At 36.3% G+C, this 16,365-nt stretch overlaps 1 long non-coding RNA gene across 1 annotated transcript in view; it reads left to right on the top strand.

Annotated features, from left to right (window-relative positions):
- The first annotated feature begins 360 nt into the window (after positions 1-360).
- LOC126820693 (uncharacterized) overlaps positions 361-16,365 on the top strand; it is a 29,268-nt gene continuing 13,263 nt past the window's right edge. The window contains exon 1 of the long non-coding RNA XR_007680081.2: positions 361-825. This is a non-coding gene — a long non-coding RNA (uncharacterized LOC126820693). The remainder of the gene's footprint in view (positions 826-16,365) is intronic.

Here is a 16,365-nt window from a genome sequence, read left to right as displayed (position 1 = left end):
TGGCTGTGATCGTGATTTTGACGAAAAATTCTGCTTTAAACGATAACAAAAATTCCTGCTCTGATGAATAATCTAAAGAAAAATCCTGCTCTGATGAATAACCTAACCACAGTTTCTGCTGTTTGGACCAATCGATAGAAAATTCTACTGTGAGAACCTGTCTGAAAAGAAATTTTGCTGTGATGGCTATTTTGATGAAAAAGTTTGCTTTAAACGATAGTCTACCAAAAAAATCCTGCTCTGATGAATAATGTAAAGAAAAATCTTGCTCTGATGAATAATCTACCACAATTCCTGCTCTGATGTATAATCCAAAGAAAAATCCTGCTGTTAGGACCAATCTGAAGAAAATTCTGCTGTAATGGCTATTCAGATGAAAAGTTCTGCTATGATGGCTATACGAACGAAAAATTCTGCTTTAAACAATAGTCTAACGAAAATTCCTGCTCTGATGAATAATTTTAAGAAAAATCCTGCTGTTGTGTATAATCTAAAGAAAAACCCCTGCTGTTTCAAGTGTTTGGACCATTTTTTGGACAATCCTGCTATGAGATCCAATTTGGACCATTTTTGGAACAGTCCTGCTATGAGAACCAATTTGGACCATTTTTGGGACTATCCTGCTATGAGAACCAATCTAAAAACAAATTCTGCTGTGATGGCTATTTGACGAAATATTCTGCTGTGATGGCTATTTGATGAAATATTCTGCTGTGATGGCTATTTGACGAAATATTCTGCTGTAATAGGTAATCTAACGAAATTCCTGATGTGATGGATAATGTAAAGAAAATGATGGGTAATCTAATGAAAAATCTTGCACTGGTGAGTAATTTAACCACAATTCATGCTGTAATATATAATCTACAGAAAATTCCTATTGTTAAGACCAGTGATGCCCAATTGGACATAAAGACATGGTGAATAATATTCAAAATTCCAAAATTAATATAGTGTACAAAGTGTATAACTACCACTCAACCCGATTATTGTTGATAATAGGCTGGATTGATTAGGTAATTTAGTGATCAACGTATTTATCGTGTTATACCGTCCATACACCTACCTTGATTAACTACTTAAACAAGTGAATCTGCCTTGATTGACTGACTTAATCCTTTGTCGGACAATTCATCAATCTAATCTTCAACAGAAGTCATTGCTTCTGTGATAGAGTATAACTCTACTCTACATGTACATACAACATTAATTGTGAAATATTATGTATTTAAAGTTTTATATATATTTTATTATTACTACACATGTTCATTTCGTATATACATATATTTTATTATTATTACACATTTCTTACAGAGGTTAAATCTTGATAGACTAGTTGTAAATTAATCTAATTGTTTTAATTACCAAAACGTCTAGAGATATATAACTTAAGCTCATTCAAACTGTATTCTTATAATTAAATCTATTGTGTTAATTGTTTAATGAGTTAATCTTAGGACGCTCTAAATCAGACCTGTTTACCAACATGTATATAAACTCAAGCAGAGTGCAGCATATATATTCACTCTGGAAATAAACATACATGTTGAACAACCTCATCTGATTTAGAGGCTAATTTACTTTTTAGGATAATTGAGAACGAAACAGCCAAGCAAGTAAACAACCACCCCCAACCCTTACGTATTGTAGTAGAATCTTGATGCAAAGGATTCCCTCAATATAGAATGCAATACATCTTCATGTCAAGACAAAAGGGAAGTTCGAGACCATCTGTTTTTCCGTATAGTATAGTACTCCAAGGTATCTCGGGTATGGAAAATGAATTACCAAATGACCAAACTATAGTGCAGTCCAAAATGCCAATTTACATGGGTAAATTTAACGGCGAGAAAGCACAAAATTTTGACATTTGGGGCACAGCGTTTTAAAGCCTCAATTAATGCTGGAAACATTAATGGACACAATCAAAAATTATTATTGTGGGGCTCTCTTGAAGGCAGAGCAAAGATGTATTTTGACTCCCTAACCTGCGCTTTTGAAGAAACCCCTCTTCAGACATTTTTGGACGCACTGAAAGAACGTTTTGGAAACAGATCATCATTTGATCTATCAGTGCTAGAATCCAATCAAGGAATATGTGAATCTGTAGATGACTATATGGACAGAGTTCAATCGAATACAATGGGATATTCTATTCCAGACCACATATTCCTTCCAATCATCATCAAAGGACTTAAACCATCAATACGGCCGTGGGTACAAAATAAAGATCCACAGAGTGTCCAAGAAGTACGCAGATTCGCAAAATTTGTGGAAAATAACATTAGTTATCAGGATGTTAATTTTGTACAACGAGAGGAACTTCAAAAATTGTTATTAGAAACATTGAAGTTACATAACATTCAAGAACAAGCTTGGGCCTTGCAAAAACAACATCAACAACCGCAATATCACCCAATGATGCCACAGGAAGAGGAACAAGATCTACGGTTCGAGCATCATCCTCAATCTAACAGGATGAATTACCAACAAAACTATAACAGACATGGCCAGCCAATGATATCAATAGTATGATCAACAGCGACATCCACAACAACAATATAGATCAAATCAAAGAAGCGTCAACTTTCAACACACCAAATCCCATCATGATGATGAGTTAGTTGTATTTTACGTCCGCTTCCACCGAGGTGATATCGCAGACAACAAATCCCATCAAAACCAACATACAATGTATAGACAAGTGGAAGATGATACACAGATTGAAAGCTGTAGATATTGTGGTAAGGCTGAACCTTGTATTCCTCATTCTACTTGCTATTACTATAATTATACTTGTACAATTTGTAATAGAAAGGGTCACCATTTCAAGGTTTGCGAACAAAATGTCAAACCGCAATAGGATAAGGCGCCTGTCTCTCAATTCAGCATTGGGAACAGGCACAATGATAAGCCAACCATTCAATTGATAGCGCCTATGGAAAAGAACACAATATTAGTATCTGTCAATAAGTAAAAAACTAGAGCATTATTAGATACCGGCGCTAGTATATCATGTGTATCGCTTAGATATTTACAAAAAGCAGGTATTACAGAAAATCAACTAGGTGTCAAAGAATTTACAATATTGTAGGTGTAGGAGGTGAGACACATCCAGTCTTAGGGACAGTTAAACTTCTTGTAAAAATTGCAAATTATGTAATTGAGCACAAATTTCACGTATTCTTGAATTTGCACCACTCTCTTATATTAGGTTTTGATTTCATGGAAACTAACCAGACAGAGATTAATTTTATACAGCACACTGTATATTTCAAAGACAGACTTGTTTCTATCACACTTATGGAATCTAGCTTAGGAGTCGTCGCAAGGTCTAAATGTGTGTTTAAACTGGCACCAGGCCAAGAGGCAGATATTCCTATTACCATTTCCAGAATTACAGGCGAATGCCCATTTCTGTTAGAACAAATAGTCAACACTTCTACTACAGTAAAAGGTGCCAAATTTATTGTTCAGCCCAAGAAAAAATTAGCAGCCATGAGAGTGCTCAATCCAACAAATGAAACTGTGAATATACCAAGAAATAAAGTGCTAGCTACTGTATGTGGCATAACCGTCAACGATATCTTCGATAATCATCGACCCTTGGTAAAAGCACCAAAAGTCAATATAGCTGAAAGAACTGGTGTTGACACAGAGAACGATGTGGTCTTTGATTTAAGTGACTCTGATCTCTCCGAAAATGAGAAACTACAACTTCAAGAATTTCTCCAAAAATAACGAGATGTCTTTGCAATGAATTGGAATGAACTGGGTAAAACAGATCTTCATTATCACGAAATTGATACGGCTGATGCCCGACCTGTCTGCATGCCAATTTACAGACAATCTATGCACGTCAAGGAAGAATGTTCTAAACAGATCAAAGAGATGTTGGAAGCTGGTATCATCGAGCCAAGTGATTCCATGTGGCATTCTCCAGTAGTAATGGTTAAGAAAAAAGACGGAAGTTACAGGTTTGCAGTAGATTATCGGAAGTTGAATGCATTCACCAAACCAATATATTACCCAATCCCAAGGTTTGAAGATGTCATTGATTCCATTGGACAAGCCGAACATAAACTATTTACAGTTTTGGATTGTTTTAGCGGTTTTTGGCAGGTACCATTGCATGATAATTCCAAGCAAAAGTCTGCTTTTATCACACCCGAAGGCGTGTTCCATTTCAACCGCCTTCCCTTTGGTCTTAAGAACGCCCCAATGCATTTCAATCCACTCTCTCAAAAGCCTTAAGAACCATGAATTACCAGTATGTGCTAATCTATATTGATGACATCATCATCTACTCAAGATCATTCCCGGAACATGTACAGCACCTGAAAAACGTATTCACCAAGTTAAAACAAGCAGGACTCACCTTGAAACCCAGTAAATGCTGATTTGCAGCTAAAAAGGTTAATTATCTGGGACATATATTTTCGAAAGATGGCGTTGAAGTGAACACGGTGAAATCTTTTCCACAACCAGGCACTCAACAAAAAGTGCGACAGTTCCTTGGATTAGCCAACTATTATCGTAAGTTCGTTCCTAATTATTCTCGGATTGTAGGTCCACTTACAAAACTCCTCCAAAAAGATGTTGAATTCCAATGGTCTACCAACTGTCAGTCGGCCTTTGATGCTCTCAAAAATGCTTATCCAAACTTTGACAAAAAATTCATTCTGACTACAGTTGCAAGTGGCGAAGCACTTGGATACATTTTAGGACAGCTTGATAACCATGGAAGGGAACATGTAATTGCTTATGTCAGAACAAGAAAGCCTCGCAACCCTAGAAGGAATAAGGTTTTTTTAGACCATATTTAGCAAATAGAAAATTTACAGTGTACACAGACCACAAACCTTTAGTATACCTTAAATCTGTCAAACACAAAGGATCTGGAAGATTAGCTAGATGGTCACTAACACTACAAGAATATGATATGGACGTACGATACAAGGAAGGGAAAACAAACTTAAATGCAGATGCTCTTTCAAGGCGGACATACTCTAGCCCTCCTAAAGAATCAGCCTCAAATGATATACCATCTCTGTTAGCAGCTGATACGGACTCCGAGAAACTGGAAGTTTCATTTGCATACCACGGAAACTCACCACTGGTAGCAGCAACTCATACAGATGACGAGGTAAAGGAGAGTGGCATATCTGAAAAACAGCGTAACTGTCCAGACTTCAGTACTATAATCCAGTACAAAGAAAAGGGCGAAATTCCAGAACACTTCACCGAAACTCAAGTGAAAGGTCTTGTTGGTCGTGCAATGGAATACGACATACTGAATGGGGTTCTATACCACCTACATAGGCAAATTGACTAGTAACCATTACTCAATTAGCAGTACCAAAGCAGGAGAGACTTCCACTTCTACAGGCTTACCACGACTCTAAATTAGGTGGATGCCATTTGGGAAGAGACTCAGACAGAGGAAGACAGTTTACATCAATTTTCGTCAATACTATTTGTGAACTTTACGAGGTAAAACATGTTACAACTATAGCTTACCAACCCCAAACTAATGCAGTGTGCGAAAGACGAAACAAAGACATAGCACAAATATTCAGGGCATACATCAATGAGAAACAAAACAATTGGTCAGAACTACTACCATTTGTAATGATGGCTCTCAGAAGCTCACCATGTCAGTCAACAGGGTTTACTCCGCATTACCTATTATTTGGACGGGAAATGTCTCTTCCTTATGACACTACAATCCTACCAACCCAATCTCTGAGTAATGATGCCAAGACGACCTATGTGCAACAACTCCTCGAAAATCTGAAGATAATAAGACAAATAGCGAAGCAGAGTTTTACCACCTATCAACAAATTACAAAGACAAATTATGATACAAAGGCATTAGAACCACAATTTAAAGTTGGCGACTTGGTATTAATTAACAACCCAGTTGTATCTGAAGGTAAAACAGCGAAGTTGATCACAAAATACAATGGTCTCTATATCATCGAACAAATAGGACCAAACCATACGTATAAATTGGCTAGCCGAGAAAATTTAAAACTCCAATCCACCTTTGTTGACCATAACCGGTTGAAGCTATATAATCTAAGACAGGATGCATTAGAAACGACCAAGAATGATGACCGTCAGATCAAAAGCAATCTAAAACTGTAGCATTCCCATCAGTGTCTGCTGATGATACCACGGACAAACTTCAACCTACACCACGAATAAAGAGAATATTAAGAAGAAGACAAGTTGATGGTGTAGTTCGGTATTATTGCAGGCTGGAGGACTCCTACCCTAAATGGATCGATGCAATGAACATTGATGAGAATCTACAGCACATGTTTAATAAAAACTACAACAACAATGGTCGAAGGAAGAAAGTAGCAAGAAGCTTCAATAAAACTATCTAAGGAGCTATCGTAACAACTTAAAGGCATTTGATAAGCCTCATCTATCGACGTTTAGTGCTAGAAGAATGTATGAGACATTATATTCTTCGCCAAAGCTTATCATATTTTACTTTTTGTTTTACTTATAGGAAATGCATCATTTTGGAGGATAATAATTATTTTATGGTGTATTCTGCTACCAAAAAACTCAGCCTTCACCATAAAACAGAGAATCAACTATGGCGTAATATTTAACCCAATAGCAGAGGCACAGTTTGCAAATGAATATTGGCTTCACACCTATCAACTGTCTCTACCAACACCAACGTCGTTCAGAGTAATACATGGATGTAATCATGACAGCCATCTGTCAAGTTGTACAGCTCATCCAAAGCCAGATTAACACGATAAAGGCAAGGTCAGCTACGATGATAAATGAAATGATTCGAAACTTAAACAAAGATCTCCGATGACGTTAGAACTAAACATGGACTGCTAGACTTTGTCGGTAAATTATCAGAGACATTGTTTGGAACAGCAACTGTGGACGATGTTAATGTGTTAGCAAAACATATCAATGCTCTTAAGAAACAGGATATGAATATGGCTAACATCATATCGGAACACAAACATAAGCTATCATCATACATGTCTAAGAGCGACCATCGATTTGAAAATGCTATTCGTGGCATCAATATCAACCACGAAGCCATACGACAAGCAGCAGCTAGCATAACAGTATCCTACAAGAACTTGCAACATGCCTTCGCAACACTATCGTCAATCCTGACCCACCAAATGCAGCAGGCGACCATTGTCGAAAATCACATGGAAGAACTCAAACTAGGGATTCAAGACCATTGCTAATCTCACCAGAAACCATTACAAAGACCTTGCATCATCTACAAGCTATTTTGGATCAACAATACGTAGGTTTTAAATTAATTAAAAAGGATCCAAATTTTTATTATAATCATGGTAAATATTTAAACACTCGATCAATGTCAAACAAAATCTTTATTACTCTTAAATTTCCTCTTGCAACTACGGATACAAAATTTGAACTTTATAAAATTATGTCTTTGCCTGTATCCATAAATACTTCTGCTAACCATGCTACTCAACTCCTTGAATATTCTACCTTCATTTCAGTTTCTACTAACCATCTGTACTTTTCTCACTTAGATGCATCTCTTTACTCACAATGTTACGGTAATCATCCATTACATTGTCCATTTCAACCAACATGGAACTCACACACTAAACCATCATGTGAATTAGCACTTTTCCTCAAGATTCACCAGCAATGTGACTTTAGATACGTACAAAAGGAACTCACATCAAAATTAGTTGAGATTTCACCTCTAAACATCCTAGTTTATCAAACAATCTCCTTCACCTTAAAATGTTCAAACAATCAAAAACAAATAAGGGGGTGTTCCTTTTGTATAATGAAAATTCCATGTCTGTGTTCACTCAGCACTACTCACTTCATGATTCCAGCACGTTTGGGAACATGTCACAATGTTACTCATCAGGAAACAACCTACCTACATCCTGTAAATTTAGCTATTTTACAAGAATTATTTGATGCCAAATGTTTGACATCTATTAGTGGGAACACTACCTTTAATGAACCTGTTAATGTTCACCTTCCAGATTTTAAATTTTACAATAATAACATTAACAAGATACTCGCAAATATCATTTGAGTGTCAAACGCATGGTCAAGAGCTCTAAAAATAATGAAATGATTTTTCAAAGCTTAACTGAGTCTCTATTGGATGGACAAATTAGTATGAAAACATCTTGGCTTGATACAAACTATTTACTGACAATTGCTGCATTATTAGCATCAGTATTAGCATTGTTTTTAATTGTCTGGATGTTCTTGAAAATACGTTTGTTAACAACAACGGTTTTACTACTGCAAGCCATAGGCTCGGTAAAAGCTAATTCCATTCCATCCTTTGAATATCAGGTACCAACTCAAGCACCTTCTACATCAGTTACTTATATTGCTGAAATAGTTTATGAGTATGTACCTTTAACTATGATTATTTTAATACTTGTTGTTCTCATAAACTAGTGAAAAGAAAATCATCATGTACAACTATTATTTTAGAAATCACAACTGGATCTTCATGTGAACAGATACCAATTATGTACTTGTCCCTGTGTCCTTCATATTGGGACATAAATCCCCCATCTACTATAGACGATATTACCATCAATAATTATTGTCGACCTTCACTGACCATAACATGGTCAGGGTTTACTGTTCACAACAAATTTACCATGCAATCTCTTAGAACTCCTAATTGTATTTCCATATCACCTTGGGCAGCGAAAAGGTTAGGAGGCATTTTATCACAACCTTACGCAGCACATAAATTAGTGTCGCATCATGGTCAATACCAAGTACTTCTTTCTGGTAATTGCACTATTTAATATCATTTAAATTTTTCTATTTTACTTATTCAGTGTGACTATTTTATGTTCAAATATGTATATTATTTTTATAACTTAGGGTAAATTTTGTGGCCACTTATAGTTCTTTTGCGGATAAACTTGACGTTATAGAAATAATTTGAATGTGGGTTTTCGTATCATGACGTGAAAACATCATAAAGACAATCGCGTCTACAATTATACAGGTGGAATTTCCTGTATGACAGCCAACGATAACAGCCGGAGGTTCGTCCGTTTTCAGAAAAAAAAAAAAAATTTTAAAAATAGAATATTAATGAAAAATGTGTTGGTTGAAGATTCAACGTCTATTTGTGTTCAGCAATATTTTATTTTGTTCAAGATTCACCAAAGATTCACAACTCTTTCACATTTAGCTGGCTATTTTGACGTCAAGATTCGGCGCTGACATGGCGTCGAATAGCCGTCGATGCTTGAGGTGGGGGGTAGTTCAAGATGCCTATTGACCGGTGCATTAAGCTCATTCAAACTGTATTCTTATAATTAAATCTATTGTGCTAATTGTTTAATGAGTTAATCTTAGGACGCTCTAAATCAGACCTGGTTACCAACATGTATATAAACTCAAGCAGAGTGCAGCATATATATTCACTCTGGAAATAAACATACATGTTGAACAACCTCATCTGATTTAGAGACTAATTTACTTTTAGGTAAGAATAACTAAGATACTTCATATTTAGTTTTATGTACACATTTTATAGTTCTCGTTTTATAATTTCATTTCTTTAAATATTACATGTGACAATATATGTACATGTAAAAGTTTACAATAACGCGTATAGAAATAGTCATCTAATTAACTAAAGAGATAGAGCTGATGTTAAGCATTTTATTCAGAATGGGAGTAGTTGAGATGTCAGCGATGAGGATGTATTGGGAGACTGAATCTCGGTATGCGCCAGTGGCAGATGTCATGAGCTGAAATAGATTCCAGAAACTACTGTCTGTTCTTCACTTTGTGGATAATAAGGCCGCTACAGATGATGACAAGAAGGACAAACTGTGGAAGATAAGACCGTTTCTTGAAAAGTTTCGTGAGCAGTGTGTACAAGTAACTCCAAAGCAACAACAGTCAATCGATGAGATGATGGTTCCCTACAAAGGCAAATTCAGTAAAATCAGACAGTACCTAAAAGGGAAACCTCACCTTTGGGGATTCAAAATTTGAGCAAGATGTGAACCCAGTGGATTTCTATATGATTTCGATGTCTGTCAGGGGAAAAGTGGTGGTAAAAACCAAGCAACTGACCTAGGACTAGGTGGGGATGTCATCGTGAAGCTGTGTAAAACACTCCCACACAACAAAGACTACAAGATCTTTGGCGATAACTTCTTCACTTCAGCAAAACTACTCGTAAAAATGCAGCAGCTTGGTTTCCAGTACACAGGGACTGTTCGAAAGAATCGTCTCGCCGGTTGTCGGTTGATCAGTGACAAGGAAATTGCCAAGAAGGGACGAGGCTCTTATGATTTCCGGGTGGATTCTGTCAACAACCTTGTGTGTTTGAAATGGCAAGACACCAAGGCAGTAACTCTCATGTCAACCTATGCTGGGCCAGAGCCTGTGGGTGAAGCCCGTCGATGGGATAAGGGCAAGAAAGACTTTGTAAGTGTAGCCTGTCCGTTCGCGATAAAGGAATACAATACTTACATGGGTGTAGTCACACAGGTCACACAGATGGACCCAGACTAGCAATTATTTGCCCATTGACTTCAATGTTAAATGGCTGTAACATCACAGGCTGTAGCTTTTTGCTCAACATTCCATTGGTTCCAATCTTTATAGGCACAATGGGGACCACATTTGGCAATCTTCTCATCATAATTTTGTAGGGGGTTGACCATTTAGATTTTTTACTACGGGGATTTGAAGTTGACTGGGGTGAAAATCTCACTTCCAACGCCATGATTGCTCTGCAGAAACACAATTTACACCCCTTATCCCTCCGCTGTAATATCATCAGTATTACCCAAAACTGCTATGAAATTGCAAATTTGATCCCTTTTCTCCAATTTTAGACCAAAGAGTCAACCCAAAAATGCAGGAAGAGGGGAGAAAAAAATTAAGGGAAAAATTGTCTATTTATAACTCGCCCATCTTGAAATAAGGGTAAATAATTACTAGTCTTAGTCCAGATGGTACTTGATCCTTTTCTGGCACTTTATTACTCTAGGTGTAATCAATGCATGGCTGCTGTATATCCATTAACTTGTAAATCAATATATCCGTTAACTTGTAAATCAATATATCTGTTAAGTTGTAAATCAATATATCCGTTAATTTGTCTGCGATATCACTTCGGTGGAAGTGGACGTTAAATAAAGCTATTTCACACACACACATGTGGTTATAATAAATAATCGAAAACTAAAGTAGAAATCTCGCGAGACGCGTGAAATTACAAGAGATGTAAACGTGACAATTATCACGTTAACTTGTAAATCAATATATCCGTTAATTTGTCTGCGATATCACTTTGGTGGAAGTGAACATTAAATAAAGCTATTTTATACACACACACACACACACATGGTTATAATACAATAACTTAAGACCAATCTATAGAAAATCATGTGGGAACCAATTTGAAAACGAATTCTGCTGTGATGGCTATTCTCACGAAAAATTTGACTGGGCCAAACATTCATACATCAGATCAGATAAACTACTTTTAAAGAGAATAATAGTGTGGGCACCAATCTTAAGAAAAATCTTGCTGTGAAAGCCAAACTGAACAAAACTCCCAATGTGATGGATAATCTAAAGAAAACTCCTGTTGTGGGGGCTAATCCGAATAAAAATGCTGCTGTGAGGGGGTAATCTATATAAAATCATTGGATCCATAGAAATACTAATATTAATAATATTATTATAAAAATATAGACGGGACCATACAATCTTTACAAAATCGTGCTGTGAGTGCTTATCTGCAGAAAAATCCCGCTGGGGGGTAATCTGAGCAAAATGCCTGCCGTAAGGGATAACCTAAAGAAAATCCTGTTGTTGTGGCCGATGAAGAAAATCCTGAATAAAAAATCTTGTCTTTGGGCAAATCTAGATAAAAAAAAAAATTCTGCTGTGACAGCCTATCTAAGATATAAATATGATGTGTGTGTTTGTGGGTGGGGGTATATATAGAGAAATTAAAACATTGAATGTTTATTTATTTCTTTTGTCACTTTTTGTATATGTGGGGGAGGGAGGGGGGAATTAATGGCGTTATGGTTGAAAATCAGGTTGTCAAAGGGAGCGATTAAAAATAAGGCTATATTGTTCTACTTTAAATTCATGGCCTGGAATAGGAGGAAACAGGTTTTAACTTTATGTAGAAGTCAGTGTGGTCTGCCTCCAGTTGTTCAAATTATTTTGCTTGATATTTCCAAGGTGAAGGCTGACAACTGTCAATCTTTCTGAACTGGTGACTATGATGCTTGTCACATTTTCGTGACTACGAAAGAATGTTCACCCGATATTAAACCTACACCGATAACTCTTTTTGAAAGGAGATACAGAATACGGCCTGAGTATCGCGTTGTACATTTTAACTTGACTACAGTCCGAATAACCGTGATTCTGTTTATTGTTGGGCGTGCAGTTTGTAAACTCGCCAGCTACCCGTTCTATAATTTTGTATGTAGCAAAATGCTAACAGTACATTTATACTTAAAGAAATACTCCATTTTACAACCTTTTCATGATGTAACAAATTGTCAAATGGAATCAAAATATAGCCGGCGAAAGGAGCGAAGTAGGCGGCGAAAATTGCAGGCTCTGAAATGAGAGAGAGAGAAATGGGGTTTAACGTCCACTCAACACAAACTAAGTCATTTCGGGACTAACATATGGGTTAATTTTATTTCAATAATTCGCTTGCGCGTAGGGGTCTTTAGCAGTGGGAGGAAACCGGAGGACCCGGAGAAAACCCACGAGGTTGGACAGGCGACCCTACTCCTTGTCACGTACAACCGGGGATTCGAAACCACACCAGTCGACTCAATGACAGCCATCCAACCCCCTTGGCTCTGAAAGGAAACCCCTACACAATAGGATTATTATTAAGGATATTTAACATCTACAATATGAATAAGGTATAAGCACTCTCTGCGTATTGCATTTATATGTTAAACCATGCATTTCTCTTTATTAGAAAGTTTAAACTACATGTGTGGTCTGGCGTTTAAAACAAAAATCAGCCGAAAATGTAACTGATAAATACACGTAAATGTTTCAAATAACCCCCAATAACTCCAAAATAACACCCTATAACTCCAAAATGTTGACTTTGGAAACAAAAAATAACAGGTTAGTTGAATTTAAGAAGCCTCGCTACTTTGTGCCCAAATCAGAGTTTCAAGCTCATTCTCCTAAAGGGAGATAACTCGTGTATGTGATTTTTGTTGACAAGAAATTAATGTATGCTTCCGTTGCAATTCGTTGTAATGTATTGTAATTATGTGCATGAAACAATTTTATGGTATATACATAGCAAAAACTAAATTAACGAGATACTTGGCGGTTAATTTTAATTCCTTTACAAACCAATATTTTATTAAAACATACACATATTTAAAAATATAAAGATAAAATAATAAGTCTGTAAAGAAATTCTAATTAACTGCCAAACATTCTCATTCTACGCACAATGGTACTACCTGATGAGGTAACAAGATACTTGGCGGTTGGTTTCAAAATCAACACTGTCAATTTGGTGGGTTCTGGTTTTTATTTTGTCTGGTAATACAGAGATGGGCTTGTCAGAAAGCTTTAGTTTTGTCGATGATAGGCTAGTATTCGGAGTAGAAGTACTCGGGGGTGCTTGTAAAACTTTTGATTGAAGGAGCAATGCGACGAAATGGTTGTGAAACAAGGCACCTTTTCTGGGTTTAGTACAATTGGCGGTGTTTGATCATAATATCTTAACTGGTTCAGTATATGGCAGATGAGTGTCAGGTTGCAACAAGACATTACATTTTTATATGCCCACATTGAAATATGGTTGTATATTGTTGTCGCCCCGTCCGTCCGTCAGGCGGTCCAGTGGTCTGGCGTCCACAATTGCTTGTGGATGCTCTATAGGTTAAAGTTAATATCCGATTGACTTTAAATTTATACACAGTGTTTAAGGTCATAAGACGAAGAAGCCTATTGATTTTCAGCGATTTTCGATAATTTTTGCCAGAGTTATGGCCCTTGATCTGTGGACGCTCTAGAGGTCAAAGTTAATATCCGATTGACTTTAAATTTATACACAGTGTTTAAGGTCATGAGACGAAGAAGCCTATTGATTTTTAGCGATTTCTGATAATCACTGCCAGAGTTATGGCCCTTGATGACTTTGAAAAATCTTGTGGTCGCTCTAAAGGCTAAAGTTAATATCCGATTGACTTTAAATTTATACACAGTGTTTAAGGCCATGAGACAAAGAAGTCTATTCATTTTCAGCGATTTTCAATAATTACTGCCAGAGTTATTTTCAGCAATTTCCGATAATTAATGCCAGAGATATATGGCCCTTGATCACTTCAAAAAATCTTGTGGACGCTCCGGAGGCCAAAGTTAATATCTGATTGACTTTAAATTTATATACAGTGTTTAAGGCCATGAGATGAAGAATCCTGTTGATTTTCAGCGATTTTTGATAATTACTAGCAGAGTTATGGCCCTTGATCACTTCAAAAAAATCTTGTGGACACTCTAGAGGTCAAAGTTAATATTTGATTAACTTTAAATTTATACACAGTGTTTAAGATCATGGGACAAAGAATCCTATTGATTTTCAGCGATTTTCGATAATTACTGCCAGAGTTATGGCCCTTGATCACTTCAAAAAATCTCTTGAACTCTCAAGAGGCCAAAGTTACAATTTATATACAGTGTTTAAGGCCATGAGATGAAAATCCTATTGATTTTCAGCGATTTTCGATAATTACTGCCAGAGTTATGGCCCTTGATCACTTCAAAAAATCTTGTGGACTCTCAAGAGGCCAAAGTTAATATTCGATTGACTTTAAATTTATACACAGTGTTTAAGGTCATAAGACAAAAAGGTCTATTCATTTTCAGCGATTTTCAATAATTACTGCCAGAGTTATGGCCCTTGATCACTTCAAAAAATCTTGTAAATGCTCTAGAGGCTAAAGTTTTCATTCGATTTACTTCAGATTGATACACAGAGTTTAAGGTCTTGAGACGAACAAGTATATTGATTTTCAATGAATTTTTATGACTTGAACATGTTACTATTAATCAGATATTAATGTATTATAAATGTTTCATTACCGAAAAAAGTAAAAAATGCAACAACTCTTGTTGACTGCCCGGACGATTTAGCTGCTGTGGGCGTATGTTTCGTTGCCTGGCGTAGGCGTTGATGTATAGATACACGGACATATTGGAATCTGTGTAACATAAGCTAATGCAACCATAGTCCAAATACTGGAATAACAAGACCCAAGATCAACACATTCGAAGCAGGATTTTTCATATTCTGGAGAGTATACACCAAAGTTGGCTCTGTTTTTTCATTGAAATATTTCTTGTTTTTTTTGTCACCGTTTCAATACAAGCCATAGCCATAAGGAGTTGAATAAACAATTACTATCCGGAGTTGTTTGGACTGGTATCTTTGCTTCTGTTGTGAAATATTTAACGATATTCATGGCAACTTTATTAGTTTTCTTAAATATTTCTGGGTTGGTTATGGTCGGGTAAATTTGAAGACGGTTATTTGGAAAAAATGCTGATTTGCGTGTTGCTACAGATTGAAGTTCATTATAACCACATCGAGCAGTCTGTAATAAATATATTTAACGTGGGATTTTTATTATCTTTATATTAATTATTGTATTCACGCCACATCGTATTTTACAATATTATCAACTGAATATTCATGTATGTATCATAACTAAGTAAAAAAAAAAAGCTAGAAGGTCCAAAGTTTCGACAAATCAGAATGACGTCTCTTCTTGGTCTAATCAGAAAATGATCATCGAACTTAGTCCAGGTACTGACTTCCTACCCAGGAGCCAAACTTTTAACTGGATATTTCCAGTTAATTTATGAAATTAAAAACACAAATTAAAATTAATTTGTCCATATTTAATTGTAATTACATGTATCTATTGTTTCATGCATATAATTACAATACATTGCAACGAAAGCATACACTAATTTCTTTTTTCCGACGTGGTTTCCCCCTTGTCAGTGGTGCAGAACTGAGGGCCCGTTTTTCATTAGCCCAGGTTAGGAGCAGAACAGTAGGACGTTAAACCCCATTTTATTTCATTTACATTAATTTCTTGACAACATAAATCACATAAACGAGTTATCTCCCTTCAGGCGAGTGAGCGTGAAACTCCGATTTGGGCACAAAGCAGCGAGGCTCCTTAAATTTAACTAAATTGTTATTTATGTTTCCAACGTCAACATTTTGGAGTGATGGGGTGTTATTGTGCAGTTATTGGGTGTTATTGGGTAATTCTATGCACCGATTTTGAG

This window comes from Patella vulgata, chromosome 5 (genome assembly GCF_932274485.2).
Source record: "Patella vulgata chromosome 5, xgPatVulg1.2, whole genome shotgun sequence".
Taxonomy (NCBI): domain Eukaryota; kingdom Metazoa; phylum Mollusca; class Gastropoda; family Patellidae; genus Patella; species Patella vulgata.
Note: the sequence above shows the minus strand (reverse complement) of the source record. Positions and strands in the feature narration are given on the sequence as shown.